We start from the raw sequence: 24514 nt of genomic DNA, 5'->3' as shown, positions 1-24514 counted from the left end.
CTAACAACACAGAGCCTAACAACACAGAGCCTAACAACACAGAGCCTAACAACACAGAGCCTAACGACACAGAGCCACACAGAGCCTAACAACACAGAGCCTAACAACACAGAGCCTAACAACACAGAGCCTAACAACACAGAGCCTAACAACACAGAGCCTAACAGTACAGAGCCTAACAGCACAGAGCCTAACAGCACAGAGCCACACAGCACAGAGCCACACAGCACAGAGCCACACAGCACAGAGCCTAACAACACAGAGCCTAACAGCACAGAGCCTAACAACACAGAGCCTAACAACACAGAGCCTAACAGCACAGAGCCTAACAGCACAGAGCCTAACAGCACAGAGCCTAACAACACAGAGCCACACAGCACAGAGCCACACAGCACAGAGCCTAACAACACAGAGCCTAACAGCACAGAGCCTAACAACACAGAGCCTAACAACACAGAGCCTAACAACACAGAGCCTAACAACACAGAGCCTAACAACACAGAGCCTAACAGCACAGAGCCTAACAGCACAGAGCCTAACAACACAGAGCCTAACAGCACAGAGCCTAACAGCACAGAGCCTAACAGCACAGAGCCTAACAACACAGAGCCTAACAACACAGAGCCTAACAACACAGAGCCTAACAACACAGAGCCTAACAGCACAGAGCCTAACAGCACAGAGCCTAACAACACAGAGTCTAACAGCTCCCTCCATACTGCCTGGGTATATTTATACCTCCAGTGGCTCTTGCCAAGGGATTTTGGATCGCTCCGGAGCAAGCCTATGAAACTAAATCCCTGAAAATCCCCCAGAATGTTCTAGTCACCCCAATTACAAATCTCCTCAAGTGTTTGGTTTTTAAGTTGGGAAGAAGAGATGATCTTCCTGCAAACAGTGATATGTCACATACAGATGTATCGGGAAATACATGCCTGTGTGTGTGTGTGTGTGTGCTCGCGTTTCGATCTTTATATTATTTTGCATCCATTTGCGTAATTTTAATAGCAACACTTATGAAACTGAATGCAGAAAAATATGAACACAATATTTGTTCCTAACTTAAGGGGACTTGAACAAGTGTATAATGTTTTCCTGACAGATTGACAGAAGTGCAATATTAGCTGAGCTGTACTCTGTGGGGGTCTGCATTAGGAGAGATGGACTGTACTCTGTAACCTCTCTGGTCCACAGGACTCCTCACCAAACCTTTTAGCTTAAATGTTGTTTTAGAGAAATGTCCCTCACCACAGGGTCTCTGTACATTCTACAGAGCCATGACACTGTGTCACCCAGCATTATCATGTGCATTCGAGGTGTTTTTAAAATGCCATTGAAAAGCACTTCTTACCTGTAGTGCGTAAATACATTCTATATATACAGATGTAGGATCTTAATTTGACCAGTTTCTCACAGCAGGAAAAGAATCCTGGAGCAACAGGAAATGTGAATTATTGTGTGAATTATAATTAATGGACATTTTTGTAGGGGTTGATAAAACGTTTTGTTAGGGCAAATCTTAAATTGGAAATTACAAACTTTAGAAGCCTTTTTAACCTTGAATACACTACAAGTTTCCATTTCCTGCTGTGCTATTGAAGGATATTGACTAGTGAAGTGGTAGCTCAGTAGGCTATATTCTCTCTGGTCAGAAACATTTCTCCTTGTAATGTATAATAATAATAATATGCCATTTAGCAGACGCTTTTATCCAAAGTGACTTACAGTCATGTGTGCATACATTTTTACATATGGGTGGTCCCGGGGATCGAACCCACTACCCTGGCGTTACAAGCGCCATGCTCTACCAGTTGAGCTACAGAGGACCAGGGATGTAGGGATAGGTTACCATTCTTAGTGACATGGGAGAGTAAATGCGACAGTTTTACCAGTGCCCTTTTTATAAAACATGCCATAAATAAATACATTCATTGGGCCTGTCAACTTTGATGCCAGAAAAAAAGACCCCCAACCCTAATTTTTCTAAAAGCTGTTTGTCACCCGTCCTCTGTCTGAATGGCCCTGCTAACTGTTCTTTAATCGACTGGTGTCCATGTGAACTGCTGTGGTGGGGTGAGGTCTCGTGGGAGAAAGAGAGAGGGAAGTGGGGGTATGAGGGGCGGACACTTCTCCCAGAAGGGGTTCCCCATAAAGCTAACTTGGGTGGCCATTTTGGGGGGGACGGGGGAGGACGGGGACGGGGGGTGGGAGGGCAGTTGGAATTCTGGGAATCTCCCAGCTGCAGACAAGGCCATGAATACCAGTGCCACCACATTGTTGCGACTTATATTGACTTAAAGAGAGCCAAACAATTCCCTTTTGAGAGTGCACCTCATTGTCCTCTCAGAGCACTGGCTATGAATATTATCAATCCCTTAAATATTTCCCTCTTTGTATCTGGTTGCAATGGAGAGGTAGATGGCCATAAACAAGTATTAATGATATCTCTGTGGGCCTTTGTGAAGCAATAAAGAGAGGGGTGAGAGTGGGACTGGGCGGCTGGTGAATGGGAGCGAATGATAGGGGCGTTTTGGGAAAATTACCCATCAGGCAACACAGTATCATCTACACAATTCCACTGGGGCCGGGTTGCCAGGTTTGAAAGATTGACACGGTGTGGCAGCGGCGGCGAACAGGGGCCAAGAGATTCCGTCTCCTCTCACACGCAGGCAGCAGGCGGCTTGGGAAAATGAAGATGTTCATTAAAACAGGAAGGATTAGTCTTGGCTTAAATCATTATTATGGTAATACACGGGCTGGGAGGACTCCGATAAATGGAGACTCACCTTATCAAAACAAACAGCTTTAAGTGCAGGTCCTTCTGTGGGAAGGAAGGAACCTCCAGACTGCTGCCTTGTTGTTTTGTAGTCTTCTCCTCACCAACACAACATGGCTGGCTCAGGGAGGAAGGGGGAAAGATGGAAGTCGTTTTCATAGTAATATGCCTTTTCTTTCTATCTAGAATGGCTTTTTCTCTTCTCGCTGTCTGTTTTAAACAGGGTGTTGTATTATAGGGAAGCTCTCCTCTTTATCTCAATGGGATTCTCTTGTTACGTAAAGGCTAAATTAAATAAAACTGTCATTGCGTAACAATTGTTCAGGAATTACTTTCTGGTTTCTTGGCGATCATTATGTGTTACCAGGTAGTTACCAATCATATTGAATTCCTTGCAATAAGAAGACAAAAGTAGTACTTATCACCATATAATTTCCCAAGACATACCAGTTTAACTCCAGCTGAAATGAGACTTACAAAATAAATCCTTCCAGATAGGATGTATTTAATCTGTGTTCAGTTATCCCTTGCTTAATCCAGGCTTCTAAAATTTGTAATTTACATTTTACATTTTAGTCATTTAGCAGACGCTCTTATCCAGAGCGACTTACAGTTAGTGAGTGCATACATTTTCATACTTTACACTTTAAAATGTCAGACTTGCCCTAATGAGAAATGTATCAACCCGTACAAAAATGTCCATTCATTATAATCCACATAATAATTCACATGTCCTGTTGCTGCAGGATTATTTTCCCGCTGTAGCAAACTGGCTCAAATTAAGATCCTACATCCGTAGTTAAATTGGAATGGTCACTCAATGCAGTTGTCACTCTGATTCAGTTAGGGAAGATTATCAAAAGGAAGGAAGAAGTGTACTGGAGCAGTGTGAAAACCATGTTTCTGAGCATTGTGTAGGTGTTGTATCCATCCAAGGCCTCTGGCATAAAGACGCACCCCCTCTCACATCAGCCTCCATAAAGCCTGCTGTTAGCGGAGGAGAGAGTGTGCACTCAGCTTTTGTGTTCCCTGACGTTTTCTGTTCTTCCCCCGGCAAGGTAGATGGATGGACTGTAGGGCTACTGCTGCAATGTTGTCTTAGACACACACTCACACACACTCCGTGTGCCCGGGCAGTGACAGAGAGATAACTTCCAACTTTGTTTTGACAATTTTGATTAAGCAGCGGAAAGGAACACCTGTACAGCAGGGGGAACAATACACCGAGCCTTTAGAGAGATTGATTTTCTACATTAAAAAGGGCCCTTTGTCTAAAACCCAGGGCTGCTTTGTTATGCTAAAGAGAGATGGAAGATTTCCAATTCAATTTCACCTGAGCGCTGGTCACTATACGCTCCTCTTTTGTCAAATCCCTCGGGCCTGGTTCCTGTCTTTTAAACCGCAATTTAGCCACCGTGGTGGACGGAGGGGAAATTGACAGGCGGGAGAGGGGTACTATCCCTCTCTCTTTCTCTGTCTTTCACTTTCTCTTTCTCTCTCTCTCTCTCTCTCTCTCTCTCTCTCTCTCTCTCTCTCTCTCTCTCTCTCTCATCATCATGATATTGGAAACAATATGGCCGCCATTCAGCCTGAGTAGAAAGAGAGGGAGAGAGAAAGAGACATGACATAGTCAGACCCCCCCCCCCCACCACCAAACCCCTAACAGGCAGATTACAGAACTAATAACATTTACTACGGGGGGAAATAAATTCTGTTAACTCTGTGATGAGTGAGCCCCTTTTCAGGTGTGACAGTGTCACCCAGCCAGTGTCTAGACCATAGAGTCCTGATGGTCCTCATAGCATCAGCCAAGGCCTCACAATGGCAATTAAATAGCAATCTCACAGAGTGGGCATGTCAGACAGGGCTTTCCAATCAAAAAGCCCAGCGCTACCTCTACTTGACAATGTACGTTAATGAGGTTTGAGAGTGAAGATTAAAAAATATATATATTCTGGGTATGAACTTTTTCAAGCTGCTGTGCTGTGAGTGGTGGGTAACGTTGGGTTTTGTTTGTTGGCTGTAGTGGCAGTGCTTGCTGGTGATTTTATTGAGCATGGCAGATCATGTATGGTTTGACCTTATACTGGACACGCATAGCCTACAAGACACACACACACACGCACGTTCACACACACACACACACACACAGTTATGATTCAACATAGCCCAGCCTCTTGCTAGACCGTCATTGTAAATAAGAATTTGTTCTTAATTGACTTGCCTGGTAAAATATAAATATATATATATAACAGGACCAGTCAAAAGTTTGGACACGTACTCATTCAAGGGTTTTTCTTTATTTTTACTATTTTCTACATTGTAGAATAATAGTGAAGACATCAAAACTATGAAATAAGACATATGGAATCATGTAGTAACCAAAAAAGTGTTAAACAAATATTTTATATTTGAGATTCTTCAAAGTAGCCACCCTTTGCCTTGATGACAGCTTTGCACACTCTTGGCATTCTCTCAACCAGCTTTATGAGGTAGTCACCTGGAATGCATTTCAATTAACAGTTGTGCCTTGTTAAAAGTTAATTTGTGGAATTTCTTTCCTTCTTAATGCATTTGAGCCAATCAGTTGTGTTGTGACAAGGTAGGGGTGGTATGACCTGGCCTCCATAATCACCCGACCTCAAACCAATTGAGATGGTTTGGGATGATTTGGAACGCATAGTGAAGGAAAATCAGCCAAAGAGTGCTCAGCATATGTGGGAACTCCTTCAAGACTGTTGGAAAAGCATTCATCACATCATGAAGCTGGTTGAGAGAATGCCAAGAGTGTGCAAAGCTGTCATCAAGGCAAAGGGTGGCTACATTGAAGAATCTCAAATATAACATATATTTTGATTTGTTTAACACTTTTTCGGTTACTACATGATTCCATATGTGTTATTTCATAGTTTTGATGTCTTCACTATTATTCTACAATGTAGAAAATAGTAAAAATAAAGAAAAATCCTTGAATGAGTAGGTGTGTCCAAACTGTTGACTGGTACTATATATATATATATATACAGTTGAAGTCGGAAGATTACATACACTTAGGTTGGAGTCATTAAAACTCGTTTTTCAACCACTCCACACATTTCTTGTTAACAAACTATAGTTTTGGCAAGTCGGTTAGGACATCTACTTTGTGCATGACACAAGTAATTTTTCCAACAATTGTTTACAGACAAATTATTTCACTTATAATTCACTGTATCACAATTCCAGTGGGTCAGAGGTTTACATACACTAAGTTGACTGTGCCTTTAAACAGCTTGGATAATTCCAGAAAATGATTTAGAAGCTTCTGATAGGCTAATTGACATCATTTGAGTCAATTGGAGGTGGACCTGTGGATGTATTTCAAGGCCTACCTTCAAACGCAGTGCCTCTTTGCTTGACATCATGGGGAAATCAAAGGAAATCAGCCAAGACCTCAGAAAAAGAATTGTAGACCTCCACAAGTCTGGTTCATCCTTGGGAGCAATTTCCAAACGCCTGAAGGTACCACATTCATCTGTACAAACAATAGTACGCAAGTATAAACACCATGGGACCACGCAGCCGTCATACCGCTCAGGAAGGAGATGCGTTCTGTCTCCTAGAGATGAACGTACTTTGGTGCGAAAAGTGCAAATCAATCCCAGAACAACAGCAAAGGACCTTGTGAAGATGCTGGAGGAAACAGGTACAAAAGTATCTATATCCACAGTAAAACGAGTCCTATATCGACATAACCTGAAAGGTCGCTCAGCAAGGAAGAAGCCACTGCTCCAAAACCGCCATAAAAAAGCCAGACTATGGTTTACAACTGCACATGGGGACAAAGATCGTACTTTTTGGAGAAATGTCCTCTGGTCTGATGAAACAAAAATATAACTGTTTGGCCATAATGACCATCGTTATGTTTGGAGGAAAAAGGGGGTACCTTGCAAGCTGAAGAACACCATCCCAACCGTGAAGCACGGGGGTGGCAGCATCATGCTGCGGGGTGCTTTGCTGCAGGAGGGACTGGTGCGCTTCACTAAATAGATGGCATCACGAGGAAGGAAAATTATGTGGATATATTGAAGCAACATCTCAAGACATCAGTCAGGAAGTTAAAGCTTGGTCGCAAATGGATCTTCCAAATGGACAATGACCCAAGCATATTTCCAAAGTTGTGGCAAAATGGCTTAAGGACAACAAAGTCAAGGTATTGGAGTGGCCATCACAAAGCCCTGACCTCAATCCTATAGAAAAGTTGTGAGCAGAACTGAAAAAGCGTGTGCGAGCAAGGAGGCCTACAAACCTGACTCAGTTACACCAGCTCTGTCAGGAGGAATGGGCCAGAATTCACCCAACTTATTGTGGGAAGCTTGTGGAAGGCTACCTGAAACGTTTGACCCAAGTTAAACAATTTAAAGGTAATGCTACCAAATACTAATTGAGTGTATGTAAACTTCTGACCCACTGGGAATGTGATGAAAGAAATAAAAGCTGAAATAAATAATTATCTCTACTATTATTCTGACATTTCACATTCTTAAAATAAAGTGGTGATCCTGACTTAAGACAGGGAATTTTTACTAGGATTAAATGTCAGGAATTGTGAAAAACTGAGTTAAATGAATTTGGCTAAGGTGTATGTAAACTTCCGACTTCAACTGTGTACACTACCGTTCAAAAGTTTGGGTTCACTTAGAAATGTCCTTGTTTTCCATGAAAACATACATGAAATGAGTTTGAATAGGAAATATAGCAAAATGCATAGGAAATGTAGTCATTGACAAGGTTAGAAATAATGATTTTTAATAGAAATAATAATTGTGTCCATCAAACTTTGCTTTTGTCAAAGTCCTCCATTTGCAGCAATTACAGCCTTGCAGACCTTTCACATTCTAGTTGTCAATTTGTTAAGGTAATCTGAAGAGATTTCACCCCATGCTTCCTGAAGCACCTCCCACAAGTTAGATTGGCCTGATGGGCACGTACCATACGGTCAAGCTGCTCCAACAACAGCTCAATAGGGTTGAGATCCGGTGACTGTGCTGGCCACTCCATTATAGACAGAATACCAGCTGACTGCTTCTTCCCTAAATAGTTACTGCATAGTTTGGAGCTGTGCTTTGGGTCATTGTCCTGTTGTAGGAGGAAATTGGCTCCAATCAAGCGCCATCCACAGGGTATGGCATGGCATTGCAAAATGGAATGATAGCCTTCCTTCTTCAAGATCCCTTTTACCCTGTACAAATCTCCCACTTTACCACCACCAAAGCACCCCCAGACCATCACATTGCCTCCACCATGCTTGACAGATGGCATCAAGCACTCCTCCAGCATCTTTTCATTTGGTCTGCGTCTCACAAATGTTCTTCTTTGTGATCCGAACACCTCAAACTTCGATTTGTCTGTCCATAACACTTTTTTCCAATCTTCCTCTGTCCAGTGTTTGTGTTCTTTTGCCCTTCTTAATCTTTTCTTTTTATTGGCCAGTCTGAGATATGGCTTTTTCTTTGCAACTCTGCCCAGCATCCCGGAGTCGCCTCTTCACTGTTGACGTTGAGACTGGTGTTTTGCGGGTACTATTTAATGAAGCTGCCAGTTGAGGACCTGTGTGGCGTCTGTTTCTCAAACTAGACACTCTAATGTATTTGTCCTCTTGATCAGTTGTGCACCGGGGCCTCCCACTCCTCTTTCTATTCTGGTTAGAGCCAGTTTGCGCTGTTCTGTGAAGGGAGTAGTACACAGCGTTGTACGAGATCTTCCATTTCTTGGCAATTTCACGCATGGAATAGCCTTAATTTCTCAGAACAAGAATAGACTGACGAGTTTCAGAAGAAAGGTCTTTGTTTCTGGCCATTTTGATCCTGTAATCGAACCCACAATTGCTGATGCTTCAGATATTCAACTAGTCTCAAGAAGGCCAGTTGTATTGCTTCTTTAATCAGCAACACAGTTTTCAGCTGTGCTAACATAATTGCAAAAGGGTTTTCTAATGATCAATTAGCCTTTTAAAATTATAAACTTGGATTAGCAAACACAACGTGCCATTGGAACACAGGAGTGATGGTTGCTGATAATGGGCCTCTGTACGCCTATGTAGATATTCCATTAAAAATCAGCCGTTTCCAGCTACAATAGCCATTTACAACATTAACAATGTCTACACTGTATTTCTGATCAATTTGATGTTATTTTAATGGACAAAAAAGTTTAGAAGCTTCTGACAAAAACAAGGAAATGTCTAAGTGACCCCAATCTTTTGAACGGTAGTATACATACATACATACATACATACATACATACATACATACATACATACATACATACATACATACAGTGCATTCGGGAAGTATTCAGACCCCTTGACTTTTTCCACATTTTGTTACGTTACAGCCTTATTCTAAAATTGATTAAATTGTTTTTTTCCCGTCATTAATCTACACACAATACCCCATAATGACAAAGCAAATAAGTATTCAGACTCTTTACTGAGTACTTTGTTGAAGCACCTTTGGCAGCAATTACAGCCTCAAGTCTTCTTGGATATGACGCTACAAGCTTGGCACACCTGCATTTGGGGAGTTTCTCACATTCTTCTCTGTCAGGTTGGATGGGGAGCGTCGCTGCACAGCTATTTTCAGGTCTCTCCAGAGATGTTCAATCGGGTTCAAGTCTGGGCTCTGGCTGGGCCACTCAAGGACATTCAGAGACTTGTCCCAAAGCCACTCCTGCGTTGTCTTGGCTGTGTGCTTAGGGTTGTTGTCCTGTTGGAAGGTGAACCTTTGCCCCAGTCTGAGGTCCTGAGCGCTCTGGAGCAAGTTTTCATCAAGGATCTCTCTGTACTTTGCTCCGTTCAGCTTTCCCTCGATCCTGACTAGTCTCCCAGCCCCTGCCGCTGAAAAACATCCCCACAGCATGATGCTGCCACCACCATATTGGGATGGTGCCAGGTTTCCTCCAGACATGACGGTTGGCATTCAGGCCAAAGAGTTCAATCTTGGCTTCATCATACCAGAGAATCTTGTTTCTCATGGTCTGAGAGTCCTTTAGGTGCCTTTTGGCAAACTCCAAGCGGGCTGTCATGTGCCTTTTACTGAGGAGTGGCTTCCATCTGGCCACTCTACCATAAAGGACTGATTGGTGGAGTGCTGCAGAGATGGTTGTTGGAAAGGTGGCATCCTATGACGATGCCACGTTGAGTCACTGAGCTCTTCAGTAAGGCCATTCTACTGCCAATGTTTTTCTATGGATATTGCATGGCTGTGTGCTCGATTTTATACACCTGTCAGCAATGGGTGTGGCTGAAATATCAGAATCCACTCATTTGAAGGGTTGTCCACATATATAGGTACAATACAGGTACCATACTGCCTTTTCCTTATGCACAATGAAGACTATGTAGAGTGAGATTGGGGAATCTCAAGGACCCAGTCTTTCTAGATATCACTTCAAAACAGAGCCTTGTGGTTGTAATGCACTGTTTCTCTCTTTCTCTCTTTCTCTCTTTCTCTCTTTCTCTCTCTCTCTCTCTCTCTTCCTCTCTCTCGCTCTCTCTCTCTCTCTTTCTCTTTCTCTCTCATCAGCATGATCCCTCACTCTCTCTGTCTGCCAAGTATTAGTATTCTGCTTGTCTCTGCGCCCAGAGAGAATTAAGGAACAGCAAGAGGAGAATTTGAACGGCTTCCATAAAGTCTTCAAACTCGTTGGGAATCAGGAGAAAAAAGAGAGGAGGAATTAAAAGGAGGGAGGAGGAGGATGAAAAAGAAATTGTCATATCATCAGAAATGTTTAGAAAAGTGTTGGATGAGAGGAAGGAGGAGAGGTTTCTGTGATTCTGGTTTAAATGGGTGGGGGGGATTTGGTCGTCCTAATCGTTGCCTAGGGTAACAGCGTTGTTGGATTCATACTAAGGGAAGACTGGGAACCGGACCAGGGAAAGCCTGCTCCGGAGTGGAGAGGAGACAGACAGACAGACAGACAGATAGGTAATCCGACAGACAGAAAGGTAGGAAATCAGAGTCAAAGTTGGAAAATAGACAGTGACTCCTTGGCCTCCCAGCGATAATTTAGGAAGGAGTAGAGGATGAATGGGAAGGAGAAGAATAGAGGAGAATTGGGGAGTGGAAGGAAGAGGAGAGTTGAGAGCAGGGTTGGGGTTAATTCCACAAATTAAATTCTCATTCAATTGCCTTTCCCTGTAAATTCCATTTAGTTCAATTCAAATTCCAGGTCAGTCTTTGCATTCAGGGATAATTAAATTCCTCTAAATTCCAATGTCAGGTAAATTCCAAGAATGAAATTCCCAATTCAATATTATCCCCAATAATTCCACAAATTCAAATTCAATTCCCTCAGGCTTTCAGGTTTATCATGCCGATGTTCAAATAGCCTACAGATGTAGGATCTTAATTTGAGGAAATGTAAATTTGTAGTGTATTCCAGGATTAAAAAGACTTCTAAAGTTTGTAATTTCCACTTTGAAATGTCAGACTTGATTTGCACTAATGAAAAATGCATCAACCCCTACAAAATATGTCCATAAATTATAATCCACATAATAATTCACATTTCCTGTTGCTGCAGGATTATTTTCTTGCTGTAGCAAACTGTCTCAAATTAAGATCCTACATCCGTAGTTATACTGGAAATATAAAAAATGTAAGCTGAAATGATTTAAAACAAATCCTACAGTGCTTTTTATACTAAGTGCATTAATTCCAAATGTACAAATATTGAATTCCAATTCCAACATTTATTTTGTACAATTCCAATTAATTTCCAATTCAAACAGTCTAATTGCAATTCCATAACTTGAAAACTCTTGAAATTCAAATTGAATTCAACGTAAATTCTCCACTTCATGAGTGAATTCAAAATTTTAATTTAAAATTAAATTCGAATTGACCCCAACCCTGGATGAGAGACAAATCAGCGCACACCTATAAGTGCTGCAAACGTAAATTTGCGCAATGTCCATAAAACATTAAGAATATCCATATTGATATCCCCAGAAGTGTAAAAAAATCCAATAAAAATGAGACCATTATCTAGAGGGCAACCCTACAAGTCAGTGTGTCATTGGGTTCCTGTGTGTCCATGGCTACAGCCCAGAGGGAGTGTTGACCAGAGCAGAGTAGCCTGGCTGCAGAACTGTTCTATTCAAATGTTGGTGACAATGGTGACAAAAGCCTGGCCCTGGGTGACACTAGGGAAACCCCATTCACTCTTTGAGAGCTCTGTGTTTGTGTGTTGCTTCGATATCACACATGTTTAACTGGGTTGGTACCTGTTATGGACATAATAGCAGATCACATTATACAGTAGTAGGCCTAAATACTGCCCCAGCCTTATGGACAAATTTGATGCTATTTTCCTGCAATTAACTAATAGAATGGAACAAATCCAATAACTGGTTAAGGTAATTTAAAGGTTGTGGAGCTGACATTCTGATGGGGGACGAAACAACAACAACAACTACTAGTCATTATTCTCCTTGCAAGGGTTTGCGTTCACGGTATTTCTCCAACGGAGCTCTTCTCAGTTTCCATTTAGCAACAAATTGACTGACAAATCCAGCAACAATGTGGATGGCGAACCCGGGAACCCCTCCCTGGATTTGTCGGTCCCCAACATGATCTGGGTGCTGTTTACCTCAGAGATGGGCTGCTTTATCCCTCTACGGTTACAGTATCTAATCTGGATAGAAACAAAGCTGGCGCTAACGCTAACTAGCACAGCGCTAATGCTAGCCCAGCTCTTCTGCATGTGACAGGCCCACTAATAGGATTTAATAGGGTCCATTTGCATGTCAGGGTTTTTGATTTTCTGAAAGAAAGAATGAAAGGAAAAGAAAGGAGGTAGGAGGGGGCAAGGAGGGAGGGAAAAGGGGAGGGGGGGAATTAAACGCTAAATGCACACTGCAGCACCAATTGGTTTCAAGAAGACAGTTTTCTGACAATCGTTGAAGCCCAATTATATTGGACTGTCTGTGTCTTTCCTGAGTGGTACGCTACACCGAGCCTCCATTTTGAACAACAAACGTCTCTCATGCCAACCTTGTCAACTCTTGTATCCCACACATCTGTCTCCTTCAGAGAAGTGGAGCTTCTTCCTTTTGTGCTCCAGCTCCCGTTCGCTTTGAAAGTTCTGAAATCCATACTCATGTACTGTCTCACTCTGACAGTAACAGGTAGGCTATTAATCAGATGAAGGCACGGCTCGGCAGCGCAGTAAAGATACTGCCCCTTTAATGTGCCTTCTTCTAATAACCACTCTGGGACATATACCTAAATCAATCATCTGTACTTTGAGAGTCACTGAGTCTACTGAGTCTACTGAGCTTTTGAATGGTTTTCTACTGTCTTTATTAACTGTTCAAACAGTCTAGGGCGTCTGTGTGCGTTTGGGTTGCGAGGATGACGTGACAGTCAGTCAGTGCAGGTGGATCTCACATTACTGTGCACCATGAGATGAACAAGTCTTTGTCTGCTTCCCAAACCACATCCTATTCCCTATATAGTACAATACTTTTGACCGGGACCCATAGTGACGGTCTATGTTCAATTCATATGCCTTGGTAGTTAATTGTCTGGTTGACAAGGCCAGTCTGGAGAGCCTGGTAAAGTGTTTTTTACTGCACATTGACATTACTAGACACAGAATACTTATTGTTAGGCAGCACCTAAGATCTTAGTCAACATATGCACTTGATATATCTTGGGCTCTGCAACTTTGGGGCTGTTCCATTTATTTAATTGTAGAAAAATAAACCAAGGATATCCCAAGTATTTGACATGTATGTGTTTGACCCAGGTCTGCAATACACCTTAAGTCCCAGTTGACCTAGTGTCCAGTCAACCAACAGCAGCCTAGTGAGGTATGAATCAGATTCCCTTTGGTCCTTTTTAAGAAGTTAAGAAGCAAGAGGGAGTGGTTTCCTAGAAGCTATATATTTCCACAGTGAGTGTTTATTGTGACAGTAATACACTATTCATTGAAGGAGTGTCTTTGTAATGCACCTCCCAAGCTTATCTGAACTCACAACTAGGAGGAGAAAAAGTACTAGTGTCTCCACATTCGTTTCAAGACCATTTCTCAGACGATCATGAATTATTTGAAATACTACACTATAAGAACTGCGTAATGATTTTAGCGTTTTAATTAATTAATAACAGCGTGCAGAGAAATGCCATTCACTCTGATATCAAAATGTAGCATAAAGCTATCTATTACTGTTGTATATTTCTTTTCTAGTTTGCGTTATTAATTTCATATTCTGATTTAATTGGTTTTCATTTTCAATTAATAATCATATTCAAAGAATAATCAGCTTACTGTGTGTGTGTGTGTCTGTCTGTGTGTGTGTCTGTGTGTGTGTCTGTGTGTGTGTGTGTGTGTGTGTGTGTGTGTGTGTGTGTGTGTGTGTGTGTGTGTGTGTGTGTGTGTGTGCTTACTGAACCAGAGTAGCTCAAATAAAAAAATGGATGAAAGTTGAACAAACAAATCTATACGCTAGTGTCATCTTTTTGTGTGTGTGTGTTTGGGTGCGCGTTCGTTCATGTGTGTGTGTGTGTGTGCGTGTGTGTGTGTGTGTGTGTGTGTAGACCCTCTTCGGTCAGGGCAGTAGGTAGGCAGTCATGCTTTGAGGCGGTGGTGGGCAGCCCCTCTCCTTGGGGGTTTCTATCTCTGTGTGGATGATTAGATGGCTTCGGTCGGATTCCTGATTCCTGAGCCAGAGCCAAGCTCTCCTACAGCCCAGAGGGATGGAGAGAGACTGGAAGAGAGAGTGAGGGAGGGAGCGAGCGAGAGGGACAGAGAGAGAGAAATGATAGCTCTATAGCTGTAGCAGTAATCCCCCTGCTCTCTCAGGCTCTGTCCCCGGCCCGGGAGCCGCTGTTTATTGGCGTGTAATGGGATTAGGATGTGGCGTAGTCAATATCAGAGCAAACATCGGCGAGTAAAGTGGCTGATCCGGGGGGAGATGAGAGGACTAATCCCTCTACAGCCCTGAGGAGATGCTCTGCCTCTCCCTCTCCTCCTCTCTCCTCTTCTCCATGACTTTATTATCCCCACCGATTGGCTTACTCTGCAGGCAAACACGGGGAGCCGTGGCCGAGTGGGATGAGGAGAGGGGGGCACAGGCTGCTAAATATACAGTACTTACCGTGTGTGTGTGTGTGTGTGTGTGTGTGTGTGTGTGTGCGTGTGTGTGTGTGTGTGTGTGTGTGCGTGCGCGGAAGATGCTTTAGATTTATCTGCTTAGGTGCCGAGAGATTAAACCTGATAATCCCCTTCCTAAACCAAGACCCCCCCCTCCCCCCTCCCACCCTTCATATCCAGCCCTCTCTACTGGCGTCTCCTTCGGAATGACTTGAAGAGGCTCGATGTCTGCTCCGGTGATCAGAAAGAGAATCGACGCACCCTTTTTATTGTCATCAACATCAATCTCAAATTTCAAATCTGTTCTTATCATTCTGCCATCATGTCCCCAAGGAGTGAGGTAATTGATTGGTGGGATTACTCTGGGAACGTTTCATTTATTGTGTTTTTAATGCATGTATCTTTTCCTATCGTCTTGTTGGCCATAGGCGAAGATAAGATTAATATACTGTAGGAGTTGACTTGGATGGGAGAGCTCTTAGAGTTTATCCTTCAGTTGATTGATGGGCTTTCAGTACTGAGAAAACAATTTCAATGTTGTCAGTAAGAAAAGGTGTGAACTATACTTGAAGGTCATTGAAAGATAGACGCCTAGAAACTCAGACAGCCATCTGAAAATTGTTGTTGATACCTTGAGAAGGAAGTATACCACTCCGAGTTTGAGTCAGAAATGCGTGGGTTATACATGCTGTGTAACATCGATTTCCGCGTGATAAGTTCAGTTTGAGCTGGTTCGAAGAAAGCCTTGAGTAAGATATTGTTTAAAAAACAGTCCATTCTACTTAATAACTTTTAGTTTGAGGTCAATAGTGTTCGTTGTATGAAGGCCTACAGCAGGGATCATCAACTAGGTTCAGCCGCGGGACTATTTTTTTCTTGAGCGGCTGGTCAGGGGGCCGGAACATAATTACAAATAATTTGTAGACTGCAAATTGACAGCAAGAAACCCAAACCAATATAATATTTCACTAAAACATAATCACTTCAAACCTTGCTTACATTTGTATACGATCACGTTTCTCTCTATTATGCGTGGGAATACTTTGAAAAGATTTCCAAAATTAAAATCACTTGGAGCTGATTTGCTGGTATTTTTACAGTCTTTTTACAACCAACAATACAAAAATAAAATAAAGAAAACTTTGGGCCCAAATAAAATCACCCACGGCCACAAGTTGGTGAACCCTGGCCTACAGTATGAGACGAAAGGTCACATTAAGATGTTTCAGGAAGAATCCTTGTTACAGGGATGTCTGATGGACAACAGTCCTTAAGCATCACAATTCAACACAGGATGTCGTTTACTATCCCCCTCGGTGGGCAATTTACCATCTAAGACATTATCAGGAACACGGGAACAATTACAACATGTACCGTACACCTTCACATCCTTAGTACATGTAGAAAAAAGAGGGAAGCAATGTTAGGGTACACAATAGTAGGTCTCTGTAGATAATTGCTCTTTGGTCAAAGGGGTTATTTAGTATTTAAATGCAAGGAGGACCAAAGCACTCTTCATAGATTTAAAATACCTTTTATTTGTGAGGCATGTTCAATGGAACAAAGATTTTAAAACTCAGACGCGTTTCGGCAGCATGGCCTTCGTCAGGGAGTACAAAGAAACAATACAAATAAAGAAATTGTAATTATATGAAGAGTGCCTTGGTCATCCTTACTACATGGTGCACTTGTGTGCTTTACCTGGTAACTTACCTTAGCTGCAGTTACTATCAACAGAGTCATTCCATTTTAGTTACCAGAGTACATATAGAGTTGCTCTGTTTGGGCTGGGCATAATGGCAGATGTCGCCAGGAACCTTTCCAACCATAATGTACACAGTATGTTATGCACTGTATTCAAATGACAGATTCTATGTTCTTCACACACACAGCATGTTGTACTCCCGGGCTCTGAGAGTCTTTGTATTGGGGTAATTTGTTTACCTGCTCCTGTGGGTTTGTTTACCGAGCGTTTGCATGTAAAGACCTTGAATTACGAGCCACACCGCACATCGCCCAGGCGCCAAACATGCCATCTTCTCCCCACCCCGCTGCTCACAATTTCATGTCTTTTTTAACTCGACTCAGCATGGTAATTTCTTTCTTCCCCTTTCCTCCTCCTTCTTTCTTTCTTTCTTTCTTTCTTTCTTTCTTTCTTTCTTTCTTTCTTTCTTTCTTTCTTTCTTTCTTTCTTTCTTTCTTTCTTTCTTTCTTTCTTTCTTTCTTTCTTTCTCTTTTTCTTCAGTTTTATGAAGACTAAGTGTTTACCTTTGGTGGTGACATACTAAACAAATCATAAAGGTGATTGTCCTTCTCTTGGTAGTTTATTAGAGAATGGTCCTGTATTTTATCACATGATAATCAGACAGACAATTTACAATTTCAACTGATCCAGTAGGTATACAATACTTTTTGGTTTCTTTGGAATTCATTGAAACAAGCACCGCTGTGTACCATTTGATGCTAGGTAGCAATTTGATGCTTTATACAATTGTGGAATTGTGGAAATCTTGTAAATAGGTACCAAAAACTGACACTCTTTACTGCAGTTTCTCTGTGTGTACCAGGGGAAACAGGTCTGTAAAGCAAAGCGTTCAGTGGGTTTTCACCAACAACGAATTCGGCAGGAGAAGTTCCGCCCCCATTCATTTTCAACGAGGGCACGCAGAGAAATGTGCGGGGGAAGGTGAGCGGTGAGAAACCTGCTAGCGGAGTGGTCGAAAAAGTTGAGCTCTGCTCTACTTTATGCAAGTTTAAAGTGGAGCGATGTGTTGGAGCGGAACGTTGTCAAAAGGAGGCACCGCCTCTGGTCAAAACCCACTGTAACCGTTCCCTACAGTAGCCTACTCTCTCCCTTCAGTAGTCTACTGCAAACCCAAGCGTTCCCTACAGTACTCGCTCCCTACAGTACTGTAAACCAAAGCATTCCCTACAGCAGTGTAAACCAAAGCATTCCCTACAGTAGTGTAAACTAAAGCATTCCCTACAGTAGTGTAAACCAAAGCATTCCCTACAGTAGTGTAAACCAAAGCATTCCCTACAGTAGTGTAAACCAAAGCATTCCCTACAGTAGTGTAAACCAAAGCATTCCCTACAGTGGTGTAAACCAAAGCATTCCATACAGCACTGGCTCCCTAAAGTACTGTAAACCAAAGAAACTTCTGTCTCTAGCTTGGTGTCTCAGCAGGGTCTTCAACAGAGATGTCAGTGTTTAATGCACCCCCTGATTAGTTTACCTTCCTATGATTGGAAATTAATTAAACTGATTAAAACGGATCCCGCCGGAGGGGCCGACACTCTGAGATACAGCTCACTCCCTGGAGAGGGAAAGAAACAGAGAGGAAGAGAGTAGAGAGAGAGAGAAACAGAGAGGAAGAGAGTAGAGAGAGAGTAAAATGAGAGAGAGAGAGAGAAAATAATTGAGAAGAGGAAGAGAAAGAGCGCTCGAGAGAGAGAGAGAGAGAGAGAGAGAGAGAGAGCTTGAAGAGGAGATAGGCTCATTTGAGTCCCGCCAGAATGCAATCAGCTCTCCTGCGGCATCCTAATGAAATCAATAAGAGATGGGAGATGTTTGCGTTAACAAAGCAGCTCTTTGGTCTCACCCTCCTATCTGTTTAGACAATAGACTGAGTCTTGTTAGATCCATCAGCATCATTCAGGACTGCTCATCTAGGTGACCAGTGAGACAGGACAACAGATGAGTTTGGCAAAACATTGTTAGTGAGTTCAGTATGGACACTATTTCCTCCCAATTTGCAGCTGAGGCCCTCTGTCCCTCCGTCAAGCCCGTTCCCACTGACGACATCTCATTTAGTGTGCTGGCTAAATTGTTTTGCTCTGGGTAACCCGGTAACACATTTACATTTTAGTCATTAAGCATGTCAGCGTTGGGTTTCTAAAACTTCCCCCCACTGCCCTCTCCTCCTCTCTTCTCGTCCTGGTGAATATTATGGGGTGTGTGAGAGAGAGTATGTGTGTGTGTGTGTAGAGGTTTAGGGGGCAGAGAGATTATTAGGGAGGGGTTTCCATAGTGATGAGGCCCTAGCTCTCTGAGTGCTTCTTCCCAGAAGGCTAATTGGTATGCGTCTCCCAGCCGGCCTTATTGTGTCCCTCTTCCTAACCACAACCCTCTGCCTGGAACAACGTACACTACTGGAGAAACTAACCGCCTTGGTGGATACTCCTCTCCTCCACTCCTCCTTTGTTTCTACCCCTTCTTTTTTTTCACTCTCTTTTATGCTCCCTCATTCTGGTGCAGGAATGGACCCAGACACTGTACGTCTAGAAGTGATTGACGAGTGACTGGCGGTGGCAGAAGATGTTCAGTGGTACTGTGGCAAGGCGGAGATTGTAGAAAAGAGGTTGTGCCTGTCTATGGATGGAGGCTGGCTGCGTGATTGGTAGATGCCTGGGTGGAGGGTACCACAGCAGTTAGACATGTGGGGTCTCTGCCACCTGCTGCACAGAGCTATAGGACAGAAAGTGGACACCTCATGGGACTAACAACAACAACAGAAAACTGCCAACGTCCAAATAGGTTAGAACAAGTTACATTTACTTCAATTAGACAACCAGGAAACTAAAAAGAAAGCTAAAATGAATGGTACCTGTGAAGATTTAGCCACACCCTCTTCCCCTCTTCCACCCACGCATGTTACTGTATCATAATCTCCCCATGTGGAGTCGTTCACACTCTTCCAGGCAGCCACAAAATTCTTAACAGGTCGCCTCACACCCGCGTCTTCTCTTCTTGTAACCAGTTGATTTAATGTGCCTCCCACATCCAGCGATGCGAGCATGTAAAAGACTAATTGACAAATGCTTTAAATCATTTCTAATTAGCACAAGTGCAATAATAATTGGCCGTGTAATGGGAGTGCTAATTAGCGGTAGCAGTGTGTGTGGGAGTTGTGTGTGGTTGAATGAGCCCTGCAGGGGTGCAGATGGAACAGGGCCACTCGAGGAGAGGGGGCTCTTGTAGGGCCGAGGGGCCAGACAGAGAGGCCCTTTGTTCCCATGGCTGTCTTGCGGGTGGCCCCCCAGCTCCGCCTGGGAGGAGAAGGACCAGGGGGTTTTGTCTCGCTGCGGCTAATTGAATCTGTAACCAGCCTCTGGACGCGGCTGGGCTGTGTTTTGGAGGAGTGTTGTCGACTGACTGTCGGGAGCAATACCGTTTTTTTTTATTAACACCTGCTGGAGAACATACGAGAAAAAGCTCTCACTGTGGCCACCGGAAACTGTAATCTGTCTGTTGCCGCTGCTTTCTCTGCTGAAAGAGGAAATCTGAGTGGACAGCGGATTTGGAGGCTTACCTACATACTGTACATTACGGAAACCCAAACAACTAATTCCTTCATTGCCTTGTGTTGACATTTGATACCATGAATGCGAATCCTGACTAGCTTGTGTAACTTGAAATTGTTCTTATCTGCTCAGACATGGGTCAAATACATAGATGTCATTGATTCAGCTCAAGGTTTGAACATTTGGGGCTATTCCATTGGTTCCATTGTACTGGGCAAACAGAATGCATCTCATAATGTGATACCATTGAGTCTTGTAGAAATACATATTTCATTTTTAGAATATCTGTATAGAAGGACCATTTTTGGAATATGTATTTGACCCAGGTGTGAAACTGACTGTGATTTACATGTCTGCAGTCTGTAATATACTCCCATCATTGATCAGATGCAGTCTAACGGTTTGCTCTAATTGCTGTCTAATCGTATGCTACATAGTGGGCTGGAGACTAATTCCCTGCTAATAAACACTTCATTAAGGTATTTTACCACCTTGTCGCCAAATTATCCTGGAAATTAGCTGCTAACTGCTATGAGTGTTTCAGTACTGCTTCACTTTACAGTTTTGTTTAAGATGGTATTGACTTTAACAGTGGCTACCTAGTACCAAATTATATTTAGCTATATTTGTCCAAGAATCCCAAACTAAAAGTAATGACTAAGTAATAATTGTGTCATTATTATAATTAGATCTGCTCTAAGTGCTTATACTATTGATAGCATGTTAATGTACCTTTCAGCAGTCCACAAAGATGGAATATAGTATAATAGCACTCCAGTTTTTGCTACCTAAAAGGATGAAATGTCCTCGCTGTCTATGCTCTTCATTTGGTCATCAATGTTGCATATCGCATTTCTGCCAATGGGCTAATTGCATATCCTTAAAGGGAAACTTCACCGCTAAACACTATTTGGGTAGTTTTTCCAGTCTCCCTACATACTTATGAGTGATGAGAGGGGTTTCAGACATAATTATGCACCATAGCAATATTTTACAGTTTTCGCGCCAGGAGAGTTCAACCAATGACGTCATTGATTGAGCCTGCTTTCTGATCTAAAATGAATGCAATTATTGTGGCCTTGTGTTTCGGCGATTGCACGATTACACTAGCAGTGAGTAGATATCGTTGTCCTTGTTCAGTAGAGCCATTAGACTTGTCTCAACGATGTTCCTACCTACCACGATATTGCAGGATATCTCGGTTGACTCATTTTCCCCCGGCTTTGTAAATGCCACAGTCTGACGGGCGCCCTACTTTCCTTGTCCAATTGTGTTCCCACCTTCAAAGGCTTTTCAAAACGGGGTGGTACTAGTTTCTAAAGGTTCACGGGAGCTACGTTAACGTGTACTGTCTATCCGAGATGGCTAAATAATTACAATGGCTGCTTCTGATGACTCCTCTTCCCAAGATGTTCTTTTACATACTAACATAGGGGCATACTGCCCTATTCATTTCACCCGGCATACACTGAAGAGGAGTTGAGACAGCGAGAACAAGAATTGCGAGACCAGCAAGCAGCGATAGGGAGCCAGGGTCAGACCCCGACTGGTGGTGCCTATGCAGATGCTGTCCAGCCATGCCGACAGAAGAGGAATGCCTGTGCTGCAACAAATTCGACACACATATGGATAGAGGTGTGCTGGAGACGCTCTTCAGAACCTCCAAGATCAACTGGCGGTGGGAGCCTAGACCAGCGGGACCAGGAGGGCAAATGACAAACAAGTAATTTGTTTTGCTGTCGGTAGCTAGCTAGCAATATAAGCTCTCTTTTCACACGATGCAGTGTTGTTCAGTACAGTATAATTTTGTGATCGATTCGGCCATAGCGGCACTTGCTAGTACCACTACAAGCCAAGCTAGCCAAGTTGAGCTAGCTTTGTTTGCTATACACAAAATGTACTGTAGCCTAATGTTATAGCTAGCTAGCATAAGTGCATCTTATTAGGAGCAAAACTGGAGAAATGTTTTGATGATGAAGAACAGTAAAGGAATGACTTTGGCTTTATGACGCATATTAGTCTTTGAGTAACTATACCTTGTAGCTAGCTAGCTAATGTGTGTCTGTGAGATGTGTAATATTCTGCATCCTGCTGCTACAGTAGGAATACAGACGGTACACAGCGATTGCTCATGGAAGTCTAATAGCATTTTAGTCATTCTCTTACAGACAATACAGCTTGGTGGTCTACATATCATTTTTTGAGTTTGTTCTATGTGGGGAGAAGCTAGGCTCAGGACACCGAATCCCCTTGCCTGCGTGTGTTGTTGGGGCCATTCGAGCAATTTATCCCTCACACGATGGACAGTATGTTGGCTACAATCTCCCCTTGTATGAAAGTGACTCCGAACACCTCACTGCACCCACCAAACACACCATATGCAAGTATTCCCTTTGTAGAACTGCAGTATGTATTATAGGCATTAGTAGTATATTTTTCTTCTACTGTATATATGTGATACATTGCCATAACGGTTCCTGTAAATACACCTTGGTCACCTCGGTCTAGCAATATCTATACCACAATGGAGTTGTGAGCACACTAGGCATTCTATATTATACTACAACACCAGTCTAACTGAATATGGATGTTGTGTTTTCTGAATGTTCCAGGCAGGATCCTGAATGTTCTTCTCATCTTGTGTTAGGCAATGGCAGCTGGTCTGGCAGAACTTCATGAGCTCCATGACCTTGGACTCCTAGACTAGACACTTTGGCTCTTGCCAGCCCTGTGCAGTCGTTTCCTCTTCCGAGTCAGATGATGTTGAGCTTGAGCTTGTTCTCGGCTGAAAGCTTTCATCCAATGAGTCTAAAGGATCTGTACTTCTAAAGCTGGTGTCAAGGTCATCAGCAGCATCAGCAGGATTAGTCTGTAGGGGACACACTAGTCAGTGATTAGCCAACATTTTACTACTTTGTCCCCATCAATACACACTCAAACAAGGTACTATATCCACCCATCCCCCTCGTGTCAATAGATCATGCATACTAACCTTCACACACAATACCCACACCATCCCCTCCTTACTAATAACTCTGCTTTTCTCTAATTTAGACTTCAAGCTTTGCATAAACAATCAACTAAGCCTCCATAATATAGAAGAAAGCCACAGTAGAAGTTGTAGCCTACTTATAAACACACAACTATGACAACAAGACACGGAGCATGTTTATGCCTAGCTCAAGTATATTTATTTGGTCATCATGGAGTCATGGAAAGATTTAGCAAAGGTGACTTAAACTAGTTCCTGGTGCTGAGCTTGATGTTGATGCTGCTACAGATCTTGAGGGGATCGGACTCTGTAAATAGAACACATAAGCCAGTCACGTTAGCTAGCTAAAGGTTGGATACGGTCTGGTAGGCTGTAGCTAATGTAACCTAACGTAGCTAACTTTAGCTTGCAAAGTTACAAATCACATCGGCAGATAGCAGCTGGCTAATTACATTGATTTGCTTTGGAATGTCTAGCTAGCGTATTATGAAAGCCAGCTAGATTTTGGTTTAGATAAACAAATGTAGTTCACTAGCTAGTTAGCTCGCTAAGTTAGCTACGTTACTGCTGCTCGACTTCTTAGTAAGGTAACCAATTAAATGTTACCCCAGCAGCCTGTACTTGCTTGTAGTTTGCACATCCAGGTACTGAACACCACACAATGACTAAACTTGACAGTTGTTCTTGACACAAAAATAAAAATACATAGTTATTCGCAAGCTTATGTACTAGATGTACTATGAACGAGTGGCTGGTCCAGTTAGTAACGTTAGCTAGCTACCTGTTGACACCCATTCACAACTGGATCCACCTCGACAGGTGCGGTCCTACATCCTGAAATCGCTATGAATTCTGAATATTGTGGTTTGCTTACAACCAGGAAATGTAGATGGCCCATTTCTACCGGGGAGATTCAGAAACACTCGTATTTGCGTGTAGTAAGGAAATTCTCAATGTTAATCACATAATGGACATATACAGTGAAAGAGCAGCAGTGAAATTTCCCTTTAAAGTATACTAGTAATCTAAGAGCTTTTACCCACTCTCTGTCTCACTCACTCTCTCTCTCTCTCTCTCTCTCTCTCTCTCTCTCTCTCTCTCTCTCTCTCTCTCTCTCTCTCTCTCTCTCTCTCTCTCTCTCTCTCTCTCTCTCTCTCTCTCTCTCTCTCTCTCTCTCTCTCTCTCTCTCCCTCTGTCTCTCTCTGTTTCTCTCTCTCTTTGTCTCTCTCTCTTTGTCTCTCTCGGTCTCCCTCCTTCACCTCATCAACCACCACAGATGTTTGGCATGTCATTCAATTAGT

Source organism: Coregonus clupeaformis, chromosome 20 (genome assembly GCF_020615455.1).
Source record: "Coregonus clupeaformis isolate EN_2021a chromosome 20, ASM2061545v1, whole genome shotgun sequence".
Classification (NCBI taxonomy): Eukaryota; Metazoa; Chordata; class Actinopteri; order Salmoniformes; family Salmonidae; genus Coregonus; species Coregonus clupeaformis.
The sequence above is the reverse complement of the archived record's forward strand: the minus strand, read 5'-3'. Positions refer to the sequence as shown.